Raw genomic sequence first — 27,500 nt, forward strand, 5'->3', positions numbered from 1 at the left:
GACCATTATCTCACTTCCAGCAGTCTTTACTGTTGGCACAATGCATTCTGGTTGATGGAGTTCTAGATGCTTCCTGTTCAAGATTTAGCATGTATAGTTGGTCCCAGCAGATGTAAAAATATGATCAACTGACTTGAGTTTATACAATTGTTAGCAATGGGTATGGATGAAACACCCAAACAAAATAATTAGAAGGGGTGTCCAAATACTTTTGTGCTTACAATGTGTTTTGGCTAGTGGAGAGGAGCTATCTCTATTATCCAATGAGAGTGTGCACAGTGATAGATGGCACACAGCACAGCTGCAACTCAAACCCCAAGAGGTTGTCAGTAGTGGTAATCGAGGGTTTTACTGGGTGTGTGTTCAGGGAAAGAAAAAATTAACTTCCAGGTGTAAATGTACAAGGACATTAAAGTCATCATTGTGAAAAGACTTCAGACGCTTTAACAACTAGACAGTGGACAGAGCACTGCTATTTTCTATGGACAGATCCAAAAAGTTTTATTGAAATAACAATTTTCCATTATTTATAATTGCTAATAGGTTTACCTCTGAAAAACATATGTTTCCCCTACAGATCTGGGCAATTGTAGCAAAATGACACATCTTCCTTTATTTATTTTGAGCATATTTTGAAAATCAGTATGCCTTAATCTGACATCTGATTTTTGGAACCACTTGCTACCTTAGAGCCCAACCAGTTGTAAAACTATGGAGATGTACAGTAAATCAAACCTAATCTGAAGGCATGGTGTGCAAACTGTGGTATAACATTATAGTCAAATGTGACTATATTGGGAGTTTCCTATTTTCTAAAAGGTTCTAAAATGTGTTTTTTCTGAGGGTGTAAACAATGTGCAAGTCCAGCGCAGAAGCAGCAGGGCGGTGCTAAATCTATTGACAAGGTCCTGCTACAGATGATTTGAAGTGATGCGCAACAGTGGACTTCAACACACACTATCCTTTAAGAAGGACCAGGACAGCCTTATTAAAACATATCCATCATTCGCTACTTCTCCAAAGAGGGACGGAGAAGGGTGTGGTGCATGTGTATGTGTGGTAAGAGATGAAATAACATTTTTAAATTTCAGCCTGCTGAGTTAATGTGGTATTTCATGCCATTTGACATATTCATTAGTCAGGAGTCTTGACCAGCAGAAACACACAGAAGCGTTTGGAAGACATGATCGTTCTGCTGCAGAGGCTGGTCCTCTCCTGGCCTGTCTTCCTTCTGCATAACAAAGAGGAGAGACCATGCGCAACCTGGAAACCTGCACTTCAATTATTCCCCTCACAGCAGCTCTATCAGCACAGCAGCTCTACCAACACAGCAGCTCTACCAACACAGCAGCTCTATCAGCACAGCAGCTCCACCAACACAGCAGCTCTACCAACACAGCAGCTCTATCAGCACAGCAGCTCTGCCAATACAGCAGCTCTATCAGCACGGCAGCTCTACCAACACAACAGCTCTATCAGCACAGCAGCTCTATCAACACAGCAGCTCTATCAGCACAGCAGCTCTACCAACACAGCAGCTCTATCAGCACAGCAGCTCTACCAACACAGCAGCTCTATCAGCACAGCAGCTCTACCAACACAGCAGCTCTATCAGCACAGCAGCTCTGCCAACACAGCAGCTCTATCAGCACGGCAGCTCTACCAACACAGCAGCTCTATCAGCACCGCAGCTCTATTAGCACGGCAGCTCTACCAACACGGCAGCTCTATCAGCACAGCAGCTCTATCAGTAAAGCAGCTATAGCAGTACGGCAGTGCTAGTCTGCCTCCTCCAGTGCACCAGTCCGGACACTACCAAATTCATCTGTCATGCAGCTACAGCCCCTCACACACACATACACACACACTCAGAAAACAGACAAAACATGGACAGGGAACATGCACAGTTTATGACGAGCATATTAATTTTGATTACACAGATGTGCACATGCACACACGAACACACACACACACACATACACACACACACTCACTGTAAGGATGGGACTGAGTGCTTTTGAGTAATAACACTAATTTAGGTGACAGACCATTATTAACACAGCATTAACAATGACATGGTAGTAGAAAGGTACATGTTTATCAAACACAACTATGTTGCTGGGTTGTTTGGTTTTGTTTTTTAAACACAGAATTGCCACTGGAGGGATGAAAGCATGTGCAGCTGAAGTGCTAGAGGCTGGCTAACACACACCGCACGTGGAAACAGATGGGCTAGAGGCTCAAGCTGCAGACCCGTGGCATACAGCCCTGCAGTGGGAACCTGCATCTGCTTCAGAACAATGATTAAACTCCATGCAATGCACATGCAATAAACGGGAATGCGAGAACACCAGCAACCGTGCCTGCAGGCTTGAAACTTTTATTCAAATGCTAAAAATGAAATAATTCAAACATATTCGATCATTTACTTGTATACTGAATATTTTTTTTTGTTTTGGAACCAGCATTTACTGCAGGGGACATGCTACAGTCTGGCTTTAAAAGGGCTTGAAAGGTGGCGTTTAAAGCCCTAGTACATCCGTCTGTCTGTTTGTTCCACTATCGCCATCAAGTCTGTTGCACGCGCATGGATGATCAAAAATCTTCCCATGGCAACGTTGCTCTCCTTATTAGTTCTCCTTACCTCAACAACACTCCAGTGTCTGATCATCAGGGGTTAGGGTTAGTGTCCCAGTATTACTTCTGGCCTCAGGCCAGGTTGAGGCCATCTGTTTGTCAATGGAGTATTAATACTGTAGATAGCTTCAAATCCTCTAGATGGTAAATACCTGTAGGTGTACTGTGCTTGGTTACACACCCAAGGACATCTGTCTAATGCATATAAATCTGGTCCTGGATCAGTGACGTTCATCACATCCTATCATAAAGGTATTATAAGCAGCATAATCATTTAGAAGATAATAATCTCTCCTCTGCCTTTTGGGCATGGCTTTTGAGAGACAGAGAGAGAGAGAGAGAGAGAGAGAGAGCGTGTCCGGTGTATGTGTGCACAAAGGAATGTGTGTGTCTGTGTGAGTAATGTGGATGGCTCCAGGTGCAGCATGAGTGTGTGTGTGTGTGTGTGTGAGTGTGTGTGTGTGTGTGTGAGTGCGTGTGCGCGTGTGTGTGTTGGTGGGATGCACAGCAGAAGGTTTCCGTGGGGGAAGTACACCTGAGTTTCTCTAAACTAGATTCATCACTGTAACTCCCAGTATCACCCAGTCCTGTAACGTGGGTCACTCTTTACCGAAGCCTGTGGCCCACGTGCTCCGACTGGCCACAACCACATTCCCTCATGCACCTTTCTCGTCTCTGTGCACCAGATTCACGTGTTTGCCCAATCTGCGGCAATAGAGGGTGTGTAACAGATTCAGAGAATGTTGTGTGCATGCGTGTGTGTGTGTGTAGAGGGTGCATCACTTTGGGACTGACAGAGTGCATGTTATCCTTGGCACTGCAGACAAGCAACACTGAACAACAAAGGAGTAATTAGAAGCAACACAGACAGACACACACTAACTATGATATCGGTGCCACCACACGCTTCTGTGGGAGAAGGAGAGGAAGAAAGAGTGTGAACTCGGGGGGAGGAGAGAGAATGTGAGAGGGATGGAGAGAAGCACCAGCAAAACAGAGAGAGACAGAGAGAGAGTGAGAGAGAGAGAGAGAGAGAGAGAGAGAGAGAGAGAGAGAGAGAGAGAGAGTTGGGGGGGTAGATTAGTCCCATTCTAGCAGCATACTGAAAAGGAAAGGGAGAACCCATCTGTGTCAGCACACACACACACACACACACACACACACACACACACACACACACACACACACACACACACACACACACACACACATCAGATATTCTGCTCATCTTTAGCATTCTAGTGCTTCCCACACTCCCATACCCTACTGCACCTGCAGTCATGCTGCAATTAATTAACTGATACCAAATACTAATTAGGATAAAAGAAAACATTTTAGGAATTGTTTACCCCAGAGAGCTCGTTAAGAGGCGCAACATTAATGAGAAGCAGAATGCAAACTGGACAGCTGCTTTCATTAGCTACCTACAGAACTTCTCCCGAAAGTCTTCCTGACGGAAGCTGGCATCGTGATGACACCAGAATGATAAACAGGACTGGATCTGATCCGCAAGCACACATTCTGATTCCTGTCAGCACTGTACTGTAGTGGTTAGGCATTAATGAAACCTCCAGGGACAAAACGTTCACTCTCAAATTTGAACTCACTGACCTAATCTTGCACCATTCGGCATTAAAGGACACCAGATCAACTTTTCTTATTTTAGTCTTCACACAGATTTCCCGTTTTTGTGGACAGTTCGTGTATTTTCGAGGCAGATTTGTTGTCTTTGTGGGAATGATGACATGGTTTGTTGGAACGAGGGCTAAAGGATAATGAATGAGCTGTTCTCCTCTTGCTAACACTGCAGCGTAGGAGTCGGGATAAACCGGAACATTTTCCACCGGTCGGGTTCTTCCTTCTCTTGTCAGAATAAACCAAGTGGTCATGAGGCACAAAATCTGGAGCTGCTCTCTCTCCAGAGGGTCCTTCTCCAGAGCTTTAATCATACTAAGTGGATTTGTACAGACAACAGTCTGCCCAGCTGTGGAGCGCCAAGAGCCTACTCAAATGATGAAGCTCTGTTTTTTGATGGGCCGTCACGGTGTGTGTGTGTTGAAATGATAAACATGCTCTCGAGCGGCAAGGAACATGACATGAAGCTGCTGATGGCCAGAAAGCTCTACTCTGTTGCTGAAAATACTCGGGAAAATGACAGGGAAGCACTTGGCAGGTAAACAAAAGTCCTTTCAAAGGATTATCACTCTTCAAGTTATAAAAACAAACAGCACAGCAAGGATGTCATGTCTATTATATATTTTTGTTATACACACACACAAAAAAATAACCATAGTTTTAAAAAGTGCTAAATAAACATGGCTGCTTTATACATTTGCATTTATATATTTACTCATGTTTGAGATGTACAGCCACAAAGTTTAATTTAAAAAATGCTGTGAATTATAAAACCATTCGCCTACTTTACAAACTCCTCCAACGCCCCCCCCACTAATCTACTTAAAGACCAGGCACTGAGCTGGGCTTTGCAGATGTTCTGCTGACGCATGACAGCAACTAGATCCTTATTAAGAGTTCTGCTCCAGATGCCTTTTCTGGTAGAGAAGAACGGGGTAAACACACTGGGCACTGCTGACTGACTGCTATCATTACAGTACGCAAAAAGAACTTGAGAGATGATGTCCTAAAAGCAGTGAAGAGAAAGCACGGGTTGTATTTAAATAGCTGTCTATTGCTGTCATTTCTTCTGTCATATAACCTGCGCTCTGCAGGCAGACAGAACTCCATCTCTATGGGCCCACGGGGCCCTGGGACTGAAGACACAGTCACTAAGAGACCCAATTAAAGGCACATCACAATTTTTTAATAGAAAGGGATCTACAAGGGAAAGAAAAGTGGGAAATGGTTGAGTTGGCAGTGTTCAGAGTCGTTCCCTATGGAGTGCGGAGGGTGCTTGTCCCGCTGGTTCTTACTTAAAACCGAGGGGACGCTGTGGCAGTGATGGGGCAGTGGCGCTAGCAGACACGAGCGCACTGCGGGGCTCTCACACGAAGCCCTATTTCAGCCCATCCTTCAGAGCAGCCCAGGAGAGAAGTCAAACGTCTCGCAGTTTGGGCTGAAAATCGCAAACAAATGGTGGCAAAGGAATAAAAGGAGAAAAAAAACACTGACACATGAATCGCGTTGGCCAGGCGACTGTTCTAGTGGGCTCGGCATGTGTGTGAAGGGCTGGGAGGGGTTCTCCACCTCCACGTCCCACGCTGAGTCACTACTCTTAAGGCTGAGTGTCGTTTGAAATTTGCCAACACAGTAATACTGGACATTCTTTGGAACAGTAAGGGATTCTGAAAGATAGAGCAGTAAAGCAATAGAGAGCAGCTTAACATCACGAGCACCAAGCCCCCCCAGCCCCCCAAAACCAACTCAACTATCACTATCATCTATAAATGTATTATTTTCAATAATATGTTACAAATAAATGAGACAAAAGCAAACAAACAAACAAATAAACAAAGCAAGCTTTGTATTTCCACTTCCTTTTGTCTTGGTTACCATAGTAAATGGTTACCTTTCAGTAACTACTTGGCTAGAGGAGCCAGTACCAGTACAGGTACAGTACTGATACAGGTCCAGGTACAATACAGGTACAGTACAGGTACAGGTACAGTACTAATACAGGTCCAGGTACAGTACAGGTACAGTATAGGTACAATACAGGTACAGTACAGGTACAGGTACAGTACTGATACAGGTCCAGGTACAGTACAGGTACAGGTACAGTATAGGTACAGTACTGATACAGGTACAGTACTGATACAGGTACAGTATAGGTACAATACAGGTACAGTACAGGTACAGGTACAGTACTGATACAGGTCCAGGTACAGTACAGGTACAGGTACAGTATAGGTACAGTACTGATACAGGTACAGTACTGATACAGGTACAGGTACAGGTACAGTATAGGTACAGTACTGATACAGGTACAGTACTGATACAGGTACAGTACAGGTACAGTATGGGTACAGTACTGATACAGGTACAGTACAGGTACAGTACTGATTCAGGTCCAGGTACAGTACAGGTACAGTACAGGTACAGTACTGATACAGGTACAGTATAGGTACAGTGCTGATACAGGTACAGTACTGATACAAGTCCAGGTACAGTACAGGGACAGTACAGGTACAGGTACAGTACTGATACAGGTACAGTACTGATACAGGTCCAGGTACAGTACAGTTACAGTACTGATACAGGTACAGTACAGGTACAGTACTGATACAGGTACAGTATAGGTACAGTACAGGTACAGGTACAGTACTGATACAGGTACAGTACAGGTACAGTACTAATACAGGTCCAGGTACAATACAGGTGCAGTACAGGTACATGTACAGTACTGATACAGGTCCAGGTACAGTACAGGTACAGTACTGATACAGGTACAGTACAGGTACAGTACTGATACAAGTCCAGGTACAGTACTGATACAGGTACAGTATAGGTACAGTACAGGTACAGGTACAGTACTGATACAGGTACAGTACAGGTACAGTACTGATACAGGTCCAGGTACAATACAGGTACAGTACAGGTACAGGTACAGTACTGATACAGGTCCAGGTACAGTACAGGTACAGGACAGGTACAAGTAAACTTCCATAAGTTAGACAGCATGCTAAGCATTTTGCAATGTAACTAGTTAAGTTCAAACAGTGGGAAGGACTTTATATTTATATAACTAAAGTCTTACTAAACTTTGCAGAAAGTGTGGCCTGTTGTAAGGCCTTGACTGTCATGGCAGACTCAAGCTCATTCCAAGATGTCAAACGCCCTTAATGCCATCTGCTTTAAAAAGCTGTTGGCGGACAATAACTAACTACACATTCATGAAATCCGTACAAAGAAACATACTTCTGATGGTAAATGGTTGATTAAAAATCATCTTGGTGCAGCCTCAAGATTTATGTTAATGTTACTGCATCACAATGCAGTAACATTTTAACATTTTCATTAAAGTTCAGTTTGTTTATCTTCATTTGGAAAAGAAACATTGATGAAGCTTATTTTACAGTCAAAATAGCAAAATCAGGAATCAAAATGTACAAATATTTGCTTCAGAATACTGTAAAGAAACAATGAACAACAGTCACTAGTCTCTGCCACGCCCCCTCTGACACCTGAACCAATGGACAACAGCCCACCCTAGTCACTGTCCCTCCCCCCCATGACACCTCAAACAAGAGACAACAGCCCACCCTAGTCACTGCCCCTCCCCCTGTGACGGCTGAATACAGCAGCCTATAATTACCTTGTACCTCCTCCTCCGTTTTCTATGCAAACACACACACACACACACACACACACACACACACACACATACGTACACCCTCCCACTCAGTCACACACACACAAATGCTTTCTCCCTTTCCCTTTCTCCAACACTCTACATATAAAGGGTCGCCGGGCAACGTCAGTCTGCGAGAATGAGTGGGCCGAGCAGCGTCGGAAGCCGAGCAAGGCAGGCCGTTCCGCACATCCTCCTGCCGCTCTCTCTCTCCTGGCAGCGCTCTGTGTGGGAGCCGTGGTGGGCAGGATCGCAGCCTCCGCTCCCCTCCCAGCGCAGCCCGGCACTGCCGGGGCTCAAACCCTCCCAGCACTAGGAGCAGTGCGTCGAAGGACGGGATGGTCTCGGCCTTCGCTGGGGCACGAGCATGTGCGCGAGATAGCTGAGGGCAAGGCAGCAGCACAGACAGCGAGTTCCCATCGGAAGTATTTATAGCTATTAAGTGTACAGAGGAAATAAGTAGGAAAACAGAGAAAAAAAGTTTTCATTCTTACATGTTCTTCATGGAAGAACACACCACACATATCGCCCCCGCACTCTGCACCCGGGGCCAAGGCCCAAGCAGCTGTTTCTCCGTGTCTGCACTAGCGAGCTCTGCTCCGACGTCTCTTAGCATGCGATGCATTTGAGGGGAACCAGCAGAGACAGCAGGCAATGCCCTATGCCCCTTCCGATGAAGTGATGAATGGTAAATGAATCCCCTCTCCTCCCTAATGCCCATCATCTCACAGCCCCTGTAAGACTATTCTTCCTCCTCAGCAGAGCACTTTAACCCCGTTTCCTGGAGAGTATGAATATTTGGTGTCATTAATGCCGTCCCATTACTCAACGTCCACAGGAATTCCCACACCTTGCCTGATGGTTTTTAGGAGGGAAGCCTTCTTCAACGAGCACCGAGCCATCCAACCGTGGGCTCTCTGCAGGATCGTTAGGCGCTGTTCCCCATGAAGCGATCGCTTTAAATATCTGATGGATGACCCGCTGCTGGGGAGAAGATACTGAGCTTGTCTTCTACTGTAACCCAGACTGACCACTCTCCAGGGGGACAAACTGAGCTAATGTACAATAACAGGCTGGAATACTGGGATCAGCTGTTAGACTAGGTATGCATTTCACAGAGTAAATACCTAGTGGACCAGTCGCTCCCCTATCACCCATCCTGCCAAGCAACAACCTAAACACTTGATCAACTCTCACAATGTAACACACTCCTCACAATGTAACACGCAATGTAACATACTCCTAGTTCGTGAACACGTCCATCCCTCATCACCTTTTAACACCACACACAGACACACACACACACAGACACACACACACATTAACAATGGCAGTGGCTGACAGTAACAATGTCTTTAAAACAGTGGGAGATTATAGGATTGAATGTTTTACTATAAACACAGATGGATTATCGGAGTTTAGAGCTGAGATTGTATGTCCTTTACCTCTCCTTAGTCACGCCATCCTTATGCAATAGAAGCAATGTAAACACCACCCTAAAATATATGCTGCTAGTTAGCTAGCAAAATAAACTAGATAGACATTGTATTCTAACTAGAGTATGTTTTTATAACGACTCCTTCCCAAAGTGCTAAGCCAACCTGTTTCATCCACAGTGAAACAAATTGTCATGAAGCACAACGCATGCGGTACTATTATCCAGGGGATTTACATGGTCAGGGGAGGAAGAGTATTTACTCCTGGGCTGAGTTCAGCTCGCAGGTCAGCACTTCTGAACCCCATGTTCCAGGCTAGCGGATGGGCCGGAGTATCGCCCGCATACACAGGGCTGTCTAAGTCTGTGGGGACCTCGTCATTGCTCTACTCTGGCTCTGAGCGTTATTGAGTGCTGAATTATTGGGACAGTTAGCCTGAGAACTTGGAGAAAAACTGTAGACTATGGGGGGGGGTCACCGGGGGACCGGGTTGGGAAGCACTGGCTCAGGGTACAAACCGGAGCCACACACAGCACCACGCGATGGGCTGGGCCTTCATGGGCCTGAGCCAGCACTCGACCCGACTTTTGAGTGGGGTGTGTTCAGTCAGCAAAAACATTAATGACATGTGGGTAGTTTGCACTTTGGTACACTGGATTGACTTTGGTGGTTTTTCCAGTTCTAAGATCAGAATTACGATGGTTGGGAAGTCATTAGTATGTAAAGTAATGACTCTGTTGGAACAACACTAATAATTTAGGCCCATGCCATATCCCAACTAGTCCATATGGTTTGTGGTGGGAGTCTGCCAAAAAATCTGTGTTAAACACCAGCTGTCAGTAGATGACAATTAATGCAACATTTTTATTGCATGGCATAAGAGAAATATCTATTTGCTAACGCCGAAATGACGCCAAAGACGTGAACAACAGATATGCACTGTTAATCATTAAGCATAATGAAATCAACATCACTGGGTGGTCTACCATATTCCTCCACTGTAAAAACCCTACATTGGGGTAGTGGTAGCTCAGTGGTTGCTTGACTTATAATTGGAAGGTTGCTGGTTCAAGCATTACCAAGTTGCCACTGTTGGGCCCCTGAGCAAGGCACTTAACCCTCAAGTTCTACTTAGTCATAATTCTAAGTTGCTTTGCATAAAAGTGTCAGATAATTTTGCTTCTGTCAAAAATGCTACATGAGGCAAATGACCCGCTAGTGCTATATTGTGAGGACTAGAGGTCATGCTATTATCTTGATCTATGATGCAATAACTAGTGATCACTAGCGAACACAGTGTGGATCAGGCATGGATTAGATCAGGGTTCATAATGGGATCTGACAGGGTTCTGCACTGTATTTCCATATTTAAGTCCTTGCTCTAGTGAGAGTGAACAGAACCGTTTTTTGGGTGCATTTGACACAGTGGTCAGATATTGCTGGTGCATGTCTCATGGTGCATGTGCTATCCACCGAGCCCCAGGTTTCTTATTGTCTGAGTTTCACTATGTTCGCTGAATGCTTTAAATAGTGCTTTAAATAGATTATCAAGAGAAACGACTGAAACTGAAGCCTCAGAGGGAGACGTCCTCCAAATCTCTCTCTTTCAGCACATGCAGCCAGTGAGGTGTGTTTCTTTAATGTCTGTTGGTCGCACTTTAATATTTTGTATAAAGCTTATAAATGTGGTACTGAGTTAACAGATTGTGTACAAGAATTTGGATTTTTCATGTATTTTGCTTGCTTTGGGAGTGAGTTTCTGCAGAAACGTGCACTCTTCCTGTTCAAATGCCACTGCGCATGTGTTGCTGATGGGATGAAGATTGAAGATACGCTGATGTGGTTACATTGACATTTAAGTAGGAAAGAGTCCTTTCTCGATATTTGTATTTATTTGTGTTTACTTTGTTTCATCATTCCATATGCCATCTGTTGAAATAAGAACTGCTTGTAGTTACTGGACAGTTACACACTGGTTCATTTTCGGAACGACTCAGTTGTATAAAGGCAGGAAGGTGGTGAGCTGTGCCGTGGTCTGACCCAAAAGCCTCTGGGAAAATCAAAACATTATGGCATTATGAAGCTATTTTAGTGGAAAACAGAAACTGATTTGAAAAGATTCCATATATGTTTTACACATTTCTTCACTCTGAATACTTTGTCAATGTCAGTAAAAGGTACCTTTGCCGATATTTGGACATAAAGGAATACTGAGATATGAATATCATATGCAGACTTATTTATGCAGATTGATGATAAGAAATTTTAGAGCTTTTGTTGCAGACTGTAACATGTCGTTTATATTCCTCACACGTTTTTAGTGCCTTTGTTTTGGACTATAGTGTGTTCTTTACTCTCCTCACTTTTTTAAAACTGACCTTTTCCAAATAAAGCTGTTGTATCGCACTCTGAGCCAAAACAGAAGCTAAAAATATTAACCGCTGTGTTTACAAATACAGTTACAGGGTAAACATGGTGTGTGTGAGTGACAGACAGTCACACAGAGAGAATGTGTTTTTAAAGGTTTTTACCTCACATTAGAGTCCTAACTAGGCTGCTAAACGTAAGCAACTTACAAAAAAAGGTGGACATCAGTCAAAAGAATGCAGTGGGGAAAACCTGAAAATAGGAGCCTAAAACCGTTGTGTCCACACAGCACTTTATCCCAAACATGACTGTGGAAAAGAGCAGAGAAGCAAAAAATAGGTTTGCAGCAAAAGGGTCAAAACAGGGAGGAGCGTAGAAAGATGGAGAGATGTAGAGTAAGGCAGACAGGGGAGCAGGGGAGCAGAGGAGCGGGCGGAGGGGGGGGAGATTGGCTTCGCGGTTTTTATTTCTTCCCCTGTGTGGTAGTGGTGGGTGAGGTGTGGAAAACGGCCCCTCCAGCTGCGCTCGGAATCGGTCGCCTTTCCTAGAATCAATCCGGAGTCGGAGCTATTTCTGAAGAATGGTTATAGACTCTCAGTTGAAATGTGCTCACAAACAAACCAAAAAAAAAAACCCGTTTCCTGGCGTAGTCATAGTGATGGATCAAAAGCCACACGAGCATATCGGAGCAGCGCTACAGAAGAGAACAGAATGGTGTATACTCATCATTACATGTAAAAAGCCGCACGCTGCTACAGAACAGCCTGTTTTAATCACGACGTGAGACCCGCTAAACGGAGAGCGGAGTTCCCTCCTCTCTCCCCTGCTGAGGGCGTGAAGCCTCCTGTTCCCGACGCAGTGGTGCAGGGGTGTCTGCGGAGAATGCCGTGTCTCCTGGCAGATGACGTCTGGTGAGCGCGGAGAATGTGCTGAATCGCGCTGCTTTTGCTGCAAGTCTTCCCAGTTATGAGTAACTAAAGTGAAGTTGGAAGTAAAAGGGACCCACACGGTGCTGCTTCAGCCGCACGGGGCCGTCTGGGCCGTCTGGTCGACGCTCCCCTGTCTCCCACTCTGTGGAATAACCCAAACCCAGGACTCACAGGCTCCAATGGAGTCTTGGGTAGGGTGACCTGGCCCCTGACCATTATGCTGCTTCGTCCATTTCTAGCTCTGTGCCTGCGGTCAGTCAGCCAGTGACAGCTGGGGAGCTGGTATTGATTTTTGACCGAACTGGAGTCTGATATTGGACAAACTCATTTCTTTTGCTATTAACTTTCAGGTGTCGTTGCATGTTTAATTTCATTTAACCCAAGTCTATAATCAATACCCATCATTCTCTCGTTCATTTGCAAATGGTAAATCGATGACTTGAATATTGATGTCCATTAGCAAATGGACATTACTTCATATCAAAGTCATTTAGAGAGAATTTTTTTTGGCAGCAGTGATTGCCTTTTTTTCTGAACACCAGCAATCACTTTTTTTTGGTGTCTTTGTCAAGGCCGTCTCTCCCTAAGCACCTCAGCGGGACTACTGACCCACGGTCATATCGTTCAAATATTAATGCTCACCTGAGTCACAGAACTCATTCTACATCTTAATTCCTGGCTCAGTCAATCTCACAGAGATTGAGACTTTGAAGGCGTGGAACAGAAATACCTGGGCCTAGTTATTCATGGAATTCTAAACAACAAGAATTCATTTAGCCATGTTACTCATGCAGTCTTTATTCTTCTCTGTATTTTAATGGCATTCAACGAAATCCATTAAACCTTGAAAGGATCAGATTCGGCAATTTAAATCAATCCAGAGCAGGAGCCGAAGTCTGCCCACCTAATATTGAGCAGCATACACAAACTGCAGGAAAGTCGATTATTCTGTTAGCGCCTACAGTACTTTCTCTCACTTTTTAAAGGGTCCTTACAGGGGCGCAGACATGGGCCGAGAAATTAATCCAATGACCCTACAGATTTCTACTTCTATCCTTCATTATTTCATATTCAAGAGGGAGTGAACTTCCAGATATTTGGACCTAGCAACAAAACGTTTCTCCTCTGGAACAGCCAGAGCTGAGAGAACAGCTCGTGAAGGAAGGATTACCGCTTTATCTGCGGGAATTCAACGCAACACTGGCTTAAAAAGTAACAAAGCTTTTGTCTCTGAGTTTTGGTTTGAAATTTAATTTAATTTTTTAAATTCGGTGATGTTACCTAAGGGGTGCTGACACAGAGAGTCCTGTGCAGGACTGGCAAGGTAGTGGGTCCTTGGAGGTTTACTGGGACTGAAGTAAGGGACTGGACCCTCCGTGAAACCCTAATGGATTAGCACAGGATATCCGACATCTCATTCTGCATATAATTACATTTAATTCTGATTTCAACTGACAAATAACTAAAGATTTATCCTGCCTGTGTAGCTTTTATGCGGCCAGGAACTAGAGTCTTCTGCACAGTCACATTTAACCTAGAAACAGTTTGTCCCTCTGTGCCAAGCCAAGACACCAGTGCTGAAAGTGGTGGGCCAATCACCTTGTTGGGGAGCATGGAGGAGATGCCAGCATAGGAAGGGGCCAGTTTGGGGGAGGGACCAGTGAGGTGCAGTAGACGGCAGGCTCAGATGTGGGGATATCAGCGAGTTGGAAAATTGTCTAGATGAGTCCAGAATGATCTAGAATGCTAAGAAATCAATATGCATGCCTCGTGTTGACATGGTTACGGAAGGCCTGCATTATTTTGACTACAGTGATTTATATTTGTTGGATCATTGGATGCTGTGATTCATCAAAACTTTCACAGAATCCCACAGAATGGGGAATGTTTACCCAGATAAACTATTCCCAACTGGAGCTCATCATCAGTGCAGTGGCAGCGTTTATACTGTGATTGTGGGACGTAACTCAGTAAAACACATGGCTGAATGTCTGACATTAAATGACAAAAGACCAAAATATTTTGCCTGGAATTATTTTAGTTTCATTTTCTTTGTTGGATTTGCCGTCAGAACAACAACAGAGTACCTGTCTGCAATGTTCCATGATATTAGTGTTCCAAAGGCCAATGTTGCAATAAAGATGAACAGACTACATATGGTGCAGCCGTGGTATGAACTAAACGCATCTGTTGTGTTGAATGAATGAATGAAGTTTCACTTTTATAGCACTTTTCTCAGAACCTGAGGATGCTTTACAGTCAGCACTTTACAATCCTGCATGTGTCACATGCAGTCAGCACACCAGTGTCGAACTGCAGCCTATGGGGCACGGCACACTCTCAATCGGAAACCACAGCGCCCCCTGGGGGACTGGATCAGGTGCTGGATCAGGGAGGGGAAAGATGACAACTCCCAGGACTGAGCGCCATCCATCACTGGGCATGCAGGCATATACACACACACACACACACACCCCAGGACAGTTTTGTTTGGGTAGTCAATTTTTACCTAGCCCTAGTGCTGAGTGGCAAACATGCTAACCACCAATCCCCCAGTGCTGTACGGTGCAGCCGTGACGTGAACTAAAAGCGTGCAAACGCTCCATGTCGTGCCCACGTCTGCATCTGTTGTGTTAAGTGGCACCTGTGCTGGTTCTTCTGCATGTACACTCTGGTCTGGAACAGTCCATAGCTAGAGGTGCTGAAGACATGAGCTGTTTGTTTTGTAAATGCTGGAAACCAAATCCCTGCCCCGCCACCTCCTGCATTATTCACCGGTGCGTGCGGTGGGGGCTTGGGGTGGGCTACTGTTCCTCCAGATTCAGCAGCTCTGATTTCTCTGTGAGAGAGCACCAGATGCGATATCAGTCCTGCACATTTATTTTTTTTGCCAGATAAAAATCAAATTAGCACCGACTCAGGTCTTGGGAATAGAGTGTCACACATGCGCTTCGGTGCAAAAGTGCTTACGAAGAGCGTCTGCTGTAAAAGGGGAAGGAGGCCCTTCGGAAGCTCAGGTAAGCAGGATTTGAGTGGAGGCTCGTTACACACCGGGAAAATGAGGGATAATTACTGCATTCTGCCTGTGGTGGATAACGACTATGGTCACGCCAAATCGTTCACATGTGTGCCTCCCTTAAGTTACAGTAGCAACACAAAGCTGTTTGTGTTTTATTTCCTCATCATCCCCTTTTAACCACAGGCTGTGACAGTATATGGCTACAGTTGTGCAGGGTGAAAACAGTGTGCAAAGAGGCAATTTTATGCAGATTTATGTCAGGCTTACCCCGCGTTGCCTTGCCAGAGAACAGGATTTTGAATCATCCTGCAATTGAGCTGTCTGTGCTGGTAAAGAGACCCTATAGTGCAATTACTCGCACTCGCGTGTCTCTCTGAGAGCCTTCGTCAGGGTAATTACATCAGGCAATCTGTGCATGAGACTGGTCATAACTAGCCTTGAGAAACAAAACAAGAAGCTGGATGACAATAAATAAATACAAATAAAAAATAAATAAATAAACACAAATGAAATAAATACAAATCTAAAAAAAAGTAAACATTACATGACAAAGGCACATAAGGTAACTAACGATTGCCCCTTCCAGCCCGGGCGTCAGTGTGTGTCAGCAAGCTGTTTTCCCATCAAAGCAGAGGCTAGCAAGGCCCTGGGCTCCATTCACGTTCACCTCAGCTATACACCCTGTTCATTATCAGGTAATGATCAACTCCCTTGTGAGCCACGTCGGGTGTTTGTGTGTGTGTGTGGGCATGTGTGTGCGCGTATGCTCGCTTGCACACATGTATTCCCAATATTGCCACTGTTAGTAAGGCCACGGGTGGAGTGAGCCTTGCTCTACTGCTGGTGACTGATTTGATGTTAGTTATACAGGCATGAACCTTTCAGCCATTTTCTTCCTGATACTCTAATCTACCACCACAGAGCTGCTGTGTGTGCATTTAAAAAAATGATATATTTATCATTCGCCTTTTCTGTATTGCAATTCTCTGCATTCCAGCACACTTACTCACTTGTCTTGAATAAAAGCACTTTTGTGTTTTAGTGTGTATGTGTGTGTGTCTGTGTGAGAACATTCTAAGGTAATTGCTCACCCTTACTCAAATAAATACATTTAATTTTTTTTTTGACATCTTGGAAAATGTATATGAGATGAAAAAATAATTCAAAGCTATTTTCACAACCATCTGCACATTTTGTTCATTTTTTAAAAACCTTTCATCACCCAAAAAAGAACAATTATGAACAATATTTCACTATATAGGCAACTTTGGGTTACTTTGCAATTTGCATATGTAATATATTATTAGTGTCAATTTAATAATTGTTTGATGTATTGTTAATTTTTAAAAGAATCATAGTCTGTACAGGAAAACCCAGCAGATATTAAATAAACTGTCATTTTCAGTGAGGCAAACCCCCCCTCCTTCCCCCCAAATTAACATGCAAAAACAACAACATTCCCTCACCATAACTCTGTGAAAAGAACAAAACCCTCTCGCGCTCTGAGCTGGTGACCCAAAACTGCGGTGTCTTAATTCAGATGGATCAAGCAGTCGAGGAACTTTACCCAAGCGCATTCAGTTACGGAGGTTCTTCACAAATCTGAGTCAGCCAGGAGACAAATCTAAAATCTAAGTCACCCAGGAGACAAAGAGAAACTTCCAGTCCACCCACAGAAAAAACCTCACAAAGAAAGAACACGCTCCACATTGAAGGTCACTGGAGTTGATGGACGTTGTGGAGAGCGTCATTCCTGTGTGCTATAGCTTGGTTGTACTGCACCGATACATGTTGACCTATGCCAAACAAGGCCTGATTCCGGCAGGGAAAGTGTCTGAGGTATATTTTCAGTGAAATTTCAATGCCGTGCCATTGAACTGTGGGGGACAGATAGTTTGTAGAAGTGCATCTTTCTGTCAAACATTCAATCCATCTGTGTTTTACAGGGCTACGCACACACACCCTTCTGTCAAATCCCACACTTTGCTATACATCCACCTGCTACACAGACAGACAGGGAGGATGGGGAGGGGCCATCTTTCTGACAAACGCTTGTTCAAGTACTGTAATTCAGGTTGCCATGACGATGGTTAATGTATGAATGTTGCCACCTTGTCAAGAGGAACACAGTTACTGTAGGTGGAAAGTGTCAAAGTGTCTTTCCATAGAACGAAAATAACTACATGCACGAGACATTGCCCAAAGTTGGGATACAAGAAGTGATTTTATTAAGGTTCCTTTAATTATACTTACAGCACTTGTTAACATCCCAAACACCAGCATTCATTAACCAAAAGTAATGTTGAGTTAAAATCATCAACATTTTCCAGCCTCTGAACATCATTCTTATTGTCCCTATTTAGTAACACTTTCCCCCTTTTTTTTGGTTTATTGTAGCCAGTTTGCATGTGTGCAATACTGCAGACCAATTATACAGGTGTTAGCTACTCTGTCAAGTTGGTGGTTTGTAATGTGAAATAGTGCTGTAAATAATAATTGATTGATTGATTGATTGATTGATTGATTGACCGATTGAAACTTTACTGCCCCAAATGGAATTTGTCTTCCACACAAAGAGCCACATCAAACATTAGTCACAGACAACAAGAAATAACAATAAATAAACAACACCAAACATCTAAAATAATACTACTAATAAAAAATAAATGAAAACATCAATGACAAAAGGATACAACAATCTATAATTTGAAAACGTGCCTAACCTAAAGTGTTCATGATCCTGTACCTAACCTGTTCAATAGTTGAATGCTCCTTGGCACAAACGATGTGACGGCCCATTTTGCTTTTGCTTTGGGCGTCGGAACCCCACTTCCCGAGGTTTGCTCAGCTGTTCTTTGCACCTCATAAGGGTGATGCCGTCCAGTCTGTCAAGTCTGAGAACAGACCTGCTTCACTTCCTCACAGCTTATAGTGATTGGTGTGCTCTCTCTCCCCTTGCTGAAGCTTACTGGGATAACTGGCACGTCACTCTCCCATCTGCCAAAGTGTTCATTCAGAGCCTTTGATTGATTGATTGCATACACTGAAGTATTGATTTGATCATTTTGACCAATCATAATTTTAATTCCCCTCCATATCACTGGTGAGTTCTTATCCCTAAGCTGTTTCTCCACATTGAATTTATGCTGCCTCTTGGCCTGGTTGGTTTTCATCTGTATTTCCCTTTAAATCCACTTCCCTCTCTGCTTGTCATTTCCTTTAAACGTTCGATCTTTTTCCACCAACAGTTTCTTTATTTCAGTTGTAATCCCCGGTTTCAAATGTTTTCACATGTGTCTTTGGGATCACATTATCCACGCAGGAGTTGATTTAGGAGTTAATAATATCCACCCGATCGTCGAAATCACAGTCAAAAACACTCCATTTCATGCAATCAAAATAACCCTGAAATGCTGTCACACTCATCGTCTGACACACGCACTGATCTGGTTGTGGGTTACTGCGCATGCATTAGGTTGCTGTGACCATCCAGTCATATCTGACCTGTCTGACCCATTTATTTAAACAAGAACATCAGTGTGTTCTGGAGAATGTTGGGTTGGTGTGCTTAAAGCTTATGGGTAACTAACCTGGGTAGAGCTGAGACTTTTGGGAAATAACCTCAGGAAACAGGAAAGAGCAAAATATGGTTGTCTGTATTATGGAGTCTCTTAGAGTCTCTCTCTCTCTCTCTCTCTCTCTCTCTCTCTCTCTCTCTCTCTCTGTGTCATTCTCACACACGTGCGCTTAGCTCCTGTTACTCTGCCCACTAACAATTGCTGATTTCAACTTTTTCTCACTTTCTGGGATGTAAATTACCCACAATCATGAGCTCATTTTTCTTTCAGGCAGGAGTTTATCGGCGGTGGCGCAGTGAGGAGCTTCGTTGTTGAGGGCACCTGTGCCTGGATTCCTCAGCAACACTGTGTACCTGTTTACGCTCACAGAGTGCAACCATTTTACCCACCACTCTCCGGCAAGTGTTCGGACTGAGGAAAAGCCCAGGGGAACGTGTTTATAGTCACCCTCTAAAGCTCCCCTGAGCCCATGATGCCCAGAAACAACCTATAAGACCAGCAAGGCATTGGCATGGACGCAGGAGGGCTTCCACACCAAAGTCGTTCCACACAGCGGACAGATCTGACCCTCTCCGGACAGCGAGTTACAGTTCGGAGGCCCCGTCTGTAGCTGTGGACACACCTGAGAGTAATAACATCAATAGCAGTGATAGCGCCAATAACAATTTAGGACTGCCTTACATCAACAGCCCGGACCAAACCCAGCTCTGGCCTCTTTAATGGCTTTGTCATCGAACACACAAAGGAAACATCACAAACAATTCTCAGCTGTGCGGAACTAAAGTGGAGAGGAACAGAATGCGAAAAAGGATGAGGAAAAGGAGAGGAAGGAAAAATAGTAACTATAGTAACTATAGTAACTATTCCCACATCCTGGAATACCAAAACATCCAATCCACATTCTGAGTGGCTGCTGAGATTAAAGATTGAAAAGATGTCATTTACATCCCGACAAATGCAAACAGACACTAGGAATTCATTGAACACCAGCTGAATGAGTGAATTCAGCACTGGAGACTCTGCAGTGACCTTTAACCCTGGTTTCATTTTAATTCCGCTTCACCCGACAGTGCGAATAGATTTTTCTGTTTTTCTAGTTGTTTTTTTTTCCATTTGTGTTATTTTAAAGCTATTCTATTCTAGAGCTGCTCCCCCACACACTCCCCCACACCTCGGGTTTAAGTGTTAATCATGGATTTTTTTTGTCCTCATATTGCGCTATTGTATTTGTTTTCATGACACAGCTAGTGTGTATCATTGCCAATCCACTGTATCAGCGTGTCCCAGATGATGCCGTGTACCGCTGCAATTCCACGGACCTTCACTTCTTTCTGATTGAGATCACAAGCTCATGGCTGTCTATTCTCATTACAAAACTCGAGTTCGTGTAAGTGTTTCTGGACCGCTGCTCCTGCGCTGATCCCTGGAGCCGTCAGAAGAAGGCCTCGTTCTGTTCCACTCAAACCCACTTCAGTGCTTGGGTCTTCCAGACACAGTTATAAACGAACACATGTAACAGCGTAAAAGTGGATTTTCTCCGATGATCACGCCAAACGTGACGTGTAAAATGACCTAAAAGCTGGGTTCTGCTTAGGAAATGTCAAAGGATTCAGTTCCATAATGGAACATGGTCCTTTGAGAGTGTGCCAATGGAACGGCGTTCCTGGAGCTTGGACCCCGTCACGCCACTGGGATTCTTCTAGGGCTGGAGGAATGCTGGGTTGTTTCTGTACAGTACCTCGTGTTCTCTACGGACCGGGTTGCTGCAAGTCCACGTCTCGCGCGTTTACGCCGGTTTCCCCCCCGAGAACGGTTCTGCTCGCAGCACGGCAGCCCGGCGATGTGGAGGTGGGGGTGCTGGGCTACAGCCTCCTTCAGTATAGAGGGGCACAGAGGCTATAGCCTTTTCCCAACTGGCCTGAGGCTACCACCGACCTGTGGCACGCGATCGATCTCCTACACTGCACGTCGGAAGAAGCCGACGATATAGCGTAACGTACGGCAGGAATGATGATATGGATAAGAACAGAGGACAGAGCAGGAGCAGAGAGAATGGAAGAGTGACCACTGCAGAGAGACTGCTGCAGCGCAGATCCTCGGCTGAGTTACACGCCGTCTACATGCAATGCCAAATGTTACGAGTGGCACACACATCTTCTGCGTTAGGCTTTTAGGACAAAATAATATATTGGACCTAATTCAGTAAAAAAAATAAAGGACACTCGGGGTGCCGAGGTAAAAAAGAACAGCAAATCCGCCTTATCTTTATGTGGCAACATGACAAGTTGTTTTTGGTTGTGTAGTAAGCAGATAACTCAGGGCACTTTACACTAAATTACAATTATAATAATTACTGTGTTAATGTAGCATTGTGTAGTACAGAACAAGACCGGCCATAAACCTGCACTTAAACCAAACAGTGAAGAATCGCTGTCATTACAGTTTAGACCAAAACATAATCCTTAGTTATGACCGGGGGGAGTGAATGGGGCGAATAGTGTGTCGGATCCCAGGATGCCCCTGACGACCCTCTGTATTCTGCCTTTTTCAGCTTCCCAATTTCACTCACGCACTTTCAGCAGACCACCAGAGCCGTCTGGGACGCAATGCCTAGCATGGCTGTTCCTATTAAAACCAGAGCAGTGTCAACACCTCCCTACCTGTCCGGCCCCCGGTTGAGAACGCTAGGACTCGTCACGTCGCCACAGTGTGTGACGCCTACGAGAACAACAACGCCGCCAATGGCACCAAACGGAAGGAGCGCTGCAAGAAATCTAAGGGGCGATCTAAGGAGCGTGCATATTATTTTTCAGACAAGTGAGAAAGAGAAAGCTTCACCACGGTAACATGTAACACTCCTTACGCCAACCCCTAGTCCTGGGATGATAAACCGTGACAAATCGGAAGTCTGGAGCACGTAGGCATGCTCTGACTGCCAAGCGAGAGCCGCTTCCTCCGCCAGCGATCGGCAGGTGCATTTGTACCGGGCTGCGTGCGTACGCGCAAGTGTGTGCACGGCATTTTATAACACAGCCCGGCACTGATCACTTCCAAGAAGGTTGAGTAAAATGCAGATGCAGTCGCTGTCTACGTGTCGTCATGGCAACTAGTGGAGGCAACAGGACGGTCTTTATCAGCACGTTCCGGTACATTTTGTCAATCTTTTAGGCACATGAAAGTCAAACAATCAAAACCGATCCATGAACATAATGAACCCTGATAGCCTGAACTCCCTCATACACACACGCTTTGTGTGTGTGTGTGTGTGTGTGTGTGTGAGTGAAGGGGTCTGATGGCCCCGTCAGGTCACACAGTTCTGGGACGTTTTAATCCTGCACTGCAGTGCCTCACGTCTCTCTGGGATTTTAGGTTGCAGAGTTCTGCTGATCCATTAAGTTGTTCTCAGGTTTTGTTCAAAGGGGGAAGAAAATGCATTTTAAATTGTTTTTACATATATTTTAAAATTAAGCCTACTCCAGCGGGAGGTTCTTTACTCTCTCCCGTAAGAACTGGTTCGAAGCAACACATGCACGCGCACGCACGCACCCACGCACACACACACACACACACACACACACACACACACACGCGCGCACACACACACACACACACACACAAACAATAGAACAGAAAAACATCTGGGAAAATTGGAACCATGCTGATAACATTTGATCAAATGGCTCAGAGGGTGACCTCTCTCCCTGTGTGTGTGTATGTGTGTGTGACTGTGTGTGCGTGCTGCTTGCTTTTCTACATACCGCACACATTCTTTGGGGATGAAAGCATACTGTTTTGCTAATATATTTCAACTTGAAACATGTAAACAGACTTTCTGCTGCTCTCTGTGTAATGTGCTCTCTCTCTCTCTCTCACTCCAGCCTACAATACTTACATACATACAGAACCAAGCAACTCATGGAAATCAAAACCTGCGAGTGAACAGATATCAAAATGACACACAGTCGGAATCCAGGTTGTAATCTGTGCATTGGCGCAGTTACACCGTAGCCTTTGTGATCCGTTTGCTAAATTGTGGAAGATGCTGTCTCAGTTATACCAGAGAAAAGCCCACAAAGACACAAGACAGAACCCAAACAGATGGTCCACGAGCTCGAAATGTCACTTCACAGTACAATGACAGACAGTTCTGGTTTCACAAAGAACTATTGGAAAGTAGGCTTCAATTACTGACCTTTAATTTACAAACATATATTCTAGCATTGGTGAGCAAGAAGAGTCAGAAGATCATATTTTTGTTTTGCGGAAAAACTCTTTTTTGAAAGATGGCATTTTAGCGAAGGCCATCATCAAACAAAATGAACTTAAACTAGCAGGGAGGTAAGATAACCAAAAAGCAGACGCATGCAAGGAGGGAAGCGCCGCAATGTTTTTTTTTCTTTGGGTTTCGTGCACTCAGGTTAAATCCCTTCCATCGGTCAGATCCAGCGTTCCGCGGGGATGGTTGGACAGCTGCACTCCACGCAGGGCTCCGGCTTTGAAGTTACGGACCAGCCTCCCGTAGGCTGGAGCGTGGCGCTGGCGTACGGACCATCTGCTCGCACTGCTCCAGATCCGACGGAAGGTCAGCGCCCGAAATGGGACGGCCGTGTCAGAGCCCGTCACGCACACAAACGAAAGGTTTTGCTGGATTTTTCCAGGTTTTTCTGAAGGTTTTTCGTTTTGTTTCTGTTGGGAACAAAACAAAACGCGGCGCCAGGATGAATGCAAGTTCCGTGCCGCTTCTCTGATGAGCCGAGATAGCCTCTGCTGCATGCGTTTGTGCCAAAACCCACAGTGAACTGGGTTTAGATCACTAGTATTACCACACAAATATGAAAGACTCGAAGAGCCCAAAATTACGAGAGTCATTGAGTAAGAGACAAGACAAGACAAGAACCTTTGCCCTAGAGTGACCTGGCTTTGGTGACACCTACAGCAGTGATCACTGGGCACATGTAATCGATGCACTTTAAACGTGTACACTGGGGTAAGGAACATGTGTGTCCTTCCACACACCTGTAGGGTTAGGGCACCAAAATCTTGTTCCCAAGCATTTTTGGTTCGAGTCGTTTGAATAATTTTGTAGATTACAGAATGAAGCCCTTCTCATGAGGGTTGAGGTCTGGAATCTCATGTCCTCAGACGGGGTGTGTGGGAAAGAAGGGAACTCTTTCATGACAAAGCTGTGATCTGGAGATGTCTAAAAAAAAAAGAGTCAGGAACGTTGTTTTCTTGACGTAAGAAAGTGAATGAGACAAATGTTCCTTCTCTAAACAGCCTGCACCCGTGACACAGCCGAATAACTTAATCTGTGAATGTGGAGAAAAATGGTGAAATGTTAGCAGGAGGAAAGTACTAGTAACCAAACTGGAACGCTGGACCATTGTTTCAATTTCCAATTTGTGTGTTCTACAAAAGTTATGAGGTTATGTTTCATAAGAGCTTTAAAAATGTACCCATTATCTAAATCCCTAGACAAGTTCTGCATTTCGACCTCGAAGAGAGAAAAGGGGCAGATAAGACCCATTGCTGCCGTAACAACAGGAAAAAGGAGACTGTCTGTGAGGTTTAATTTAAAGTCCCAAATGTTCCCAGAACTTTACAGCACTTGTAAACGGTGGTGGGGTGGTTTACAGTGGTCTGGACTGGGTGTACACAACAACAGATCGCCAGCACGGAGCGGCATCTTATGAGTCGTCACCTTCCTCGGCAGTCCCGGGAACATTCAGAATCAGAGACTGCAGTCTTCTAACTAGACATGACCTTGTTAGTGTGACCACATGCTGTAGGAGAAGAGTATACATTTGTCCTGTATAAATATAAACATGTATAAATTTACTTTAGGATTAAAATAACCGGCCAATTTCAGTTTGTTTTTCTAATACCGTAAACAGATAATCCCACTCAACTCTGTCTGAAGCCTTTTCAGCATCTAAAGATATGATCGCGTCAGGTGGAAGGGTTGAGTGGTTGAAGAAAGGTCGAATAAAGGTTGAATAAGCTTTGCGTGTTATAATAATAAGATTGTCTTCCGCATATGAAACCTGTTTGAACAGGGTCGATAATATCTGTAATCTCTGCCTCTAGAAACTCAGATAAGATTTTCATCAGGATCCAGTTGAATCAGCACAGCAGACGGAATTGTTTGATAAGAATTTACATCTAAAGGGGTTTTGTCCTTTCAGCACTGAAACTGTACCATGTGTAATTGTTCTCATCATACAGTAACTTGTTACATGTGTATGAGCCGTGAGAGATTTGTGATCCATTAAGCATGCTGCTTATTTTTGAGAATAGGGGTTAAACTAAGGGAGAAAGTCTTGAAGAAATCACGACCTAACAAGCAGAGCCGAGATGTAACAACATTAGCCAAGTTGCAGCGTTTTCGAAGCCAAGCACAGCTCTTGGCGACACCAAACATTCATCAGTTTTGCCTTCATTGCCTCTGCGCCGGATCACTCTGTTCCAGAGGTGCCTCAACGCTCCACTTGACTCGACTAGCCCTGTGGTCGCTGGTAGTTACCCCACGGACGCCTTTGATGGGGGTTGACAGTTTGGTGCTATCGGTGGGTGATTAGTCTTCCAGTACCTTTTACTTAAATGGTTTCAGAGCCTTTTTTCAAATAATCAAACCGAACAGCAAGTACAATGACATCATTACTTTAAAATAGTCTGAAAAGATTGTTTCTGTCCTCTACATGAATCTTACGATTTCACTGTGTGCGGGTTTGCGTGTATGTGTGTGCATGTGCGTGTGTGTGTGGATGTGTTTGCATCTGCAAGCACTCATGTGTCTGTTCCTATGTGTGGCGATGTGTTTGCATCCATGTGTGTGGATAGCAGCGCAAGTCAGCACAACGAAGGTATAACAGACATGTGGAGTAAGAAGGGACACTTCTAGTAACCCAATCCCCCGTCTGTCGTGTGTACCATCAGAGCTCTCTCCTGCACATTTAATGTGCTGCTGACAGCCTGCCACTGACAACAATCACTGCCAATGGCTTACAGACAGAGAGAGAGAGAGAGAGAGAGAGAGAGGGAGGGAGAGAGAGAGAGAGAATGAGAGAGAGAGAGAGAGAGAGAGAGAGAGAATGAGAGAGAGAATGAGAGAGCGAGAGGGAGAGAGAGGGAGGGAGAGAGAGGGAGGGAGAGAGAGAGAGAGAGAGAGAGAGAGAGAGGGAGGGAGGGAGAGAGAATGAGAGAGAGAGAGAGAGAGAGAGAGAGAGAGAGGGAGGGAGAGAGAGAGAGAGAGAGAGAGAGAGGGAGGGAGAGAGAGAGCGGGAGAAAGAGAGCGATAAGTAGGTGCAGCTTTCCTAAACTGACTTTTTAAGGAGTGAACACATGAAAAGTGCCTAACAAATATATGTATTCCGCTCCGCTCTCTCTGTGCAGCCTGGGTATTTTGAAGCTAAAAAACTTCAGTTTTTTTTTTTCGGAATGTTACTTCGTGGATTCCGAAACAGACGCGCATGCACCTTGAAACGCGTTACTACACAGATATCTCCATGCACGTTCTCCCACTCTCCCAAACCTTTTCTCCAAGACGCACCTCATGATATATTATACCTCTCAACCAAACAGCCAGGTCTACAGAACCCCAGTAGGTGTGAGAGAACTCTGATAACAGACCAGCTGCAAGTACGCTGTTTAATCAGGCTCTCGCAGTTGAACTTCCTGGTATAGAACTTGGAAACGCACACAGGGTTGGTGTATAAGAAGAGGTTGATACACACATACAGGCCTATATGTACACAGATATCTGTAACCCTCAGGACAGAGAATGTGAAATCAATGTTACAAAGTTGTGAAGCAGCAGACTAAGTAAAAAAAAAGTGGTGCTTCGATTATACCTAGTCCATTGCTATTTACATTACAAATTATACTTGCATCACACACACACACACACACACACACACACACACACACACACACACACACACACACACACACATAATCATACACACACACACACACACACACACACCCACACACACACACACACACACACACACACACACACATAATCATACACACACACAATCATACACACACACACACACACACACACACACACACACACACACACACACAGCCTCTCACATAATCATACACACAGACACACACACACACACACACACACACACACACAGCCTCTCACATAATCATACACACAGACACACACACACACACACACACACACACACACACAGCCTCTCACATAATCAT

The 27,500-nt window shown here is 44.6% G+C and overlaps 1 protein-coding gene across 6 annotated transcripts in view; it reads right to left on the reverse strand.

The window, feature by feature from the left end:
- Window positions 1–27,500, reverse strand: part of kcnab1a (potassium voltage-gated channel subfamily A regulatory beta subunit 1a) — a 100,758-nt gene that overhangs the window by 32,381 nt on the left and 40,877 nt on the right. The gene's annotated exons all lie outside the window — the stretch shown is intronic.

This window comes from Electrophorus electricus, chromosome 6, assembly GCF_041902795.1.
Source record: "Electrophorus electricus isolate QZ-2024a chromosome 6, ASM4190279v1, whole genome shotgun sequence".
Taxonomy (NCBI): domain Eukaryota; kingdom Metazoa; phylum Chordata; class Actinopteri; order Gymnotiformes; family Gymnotidae; genus Electrophorus; species Electrophorus electricus.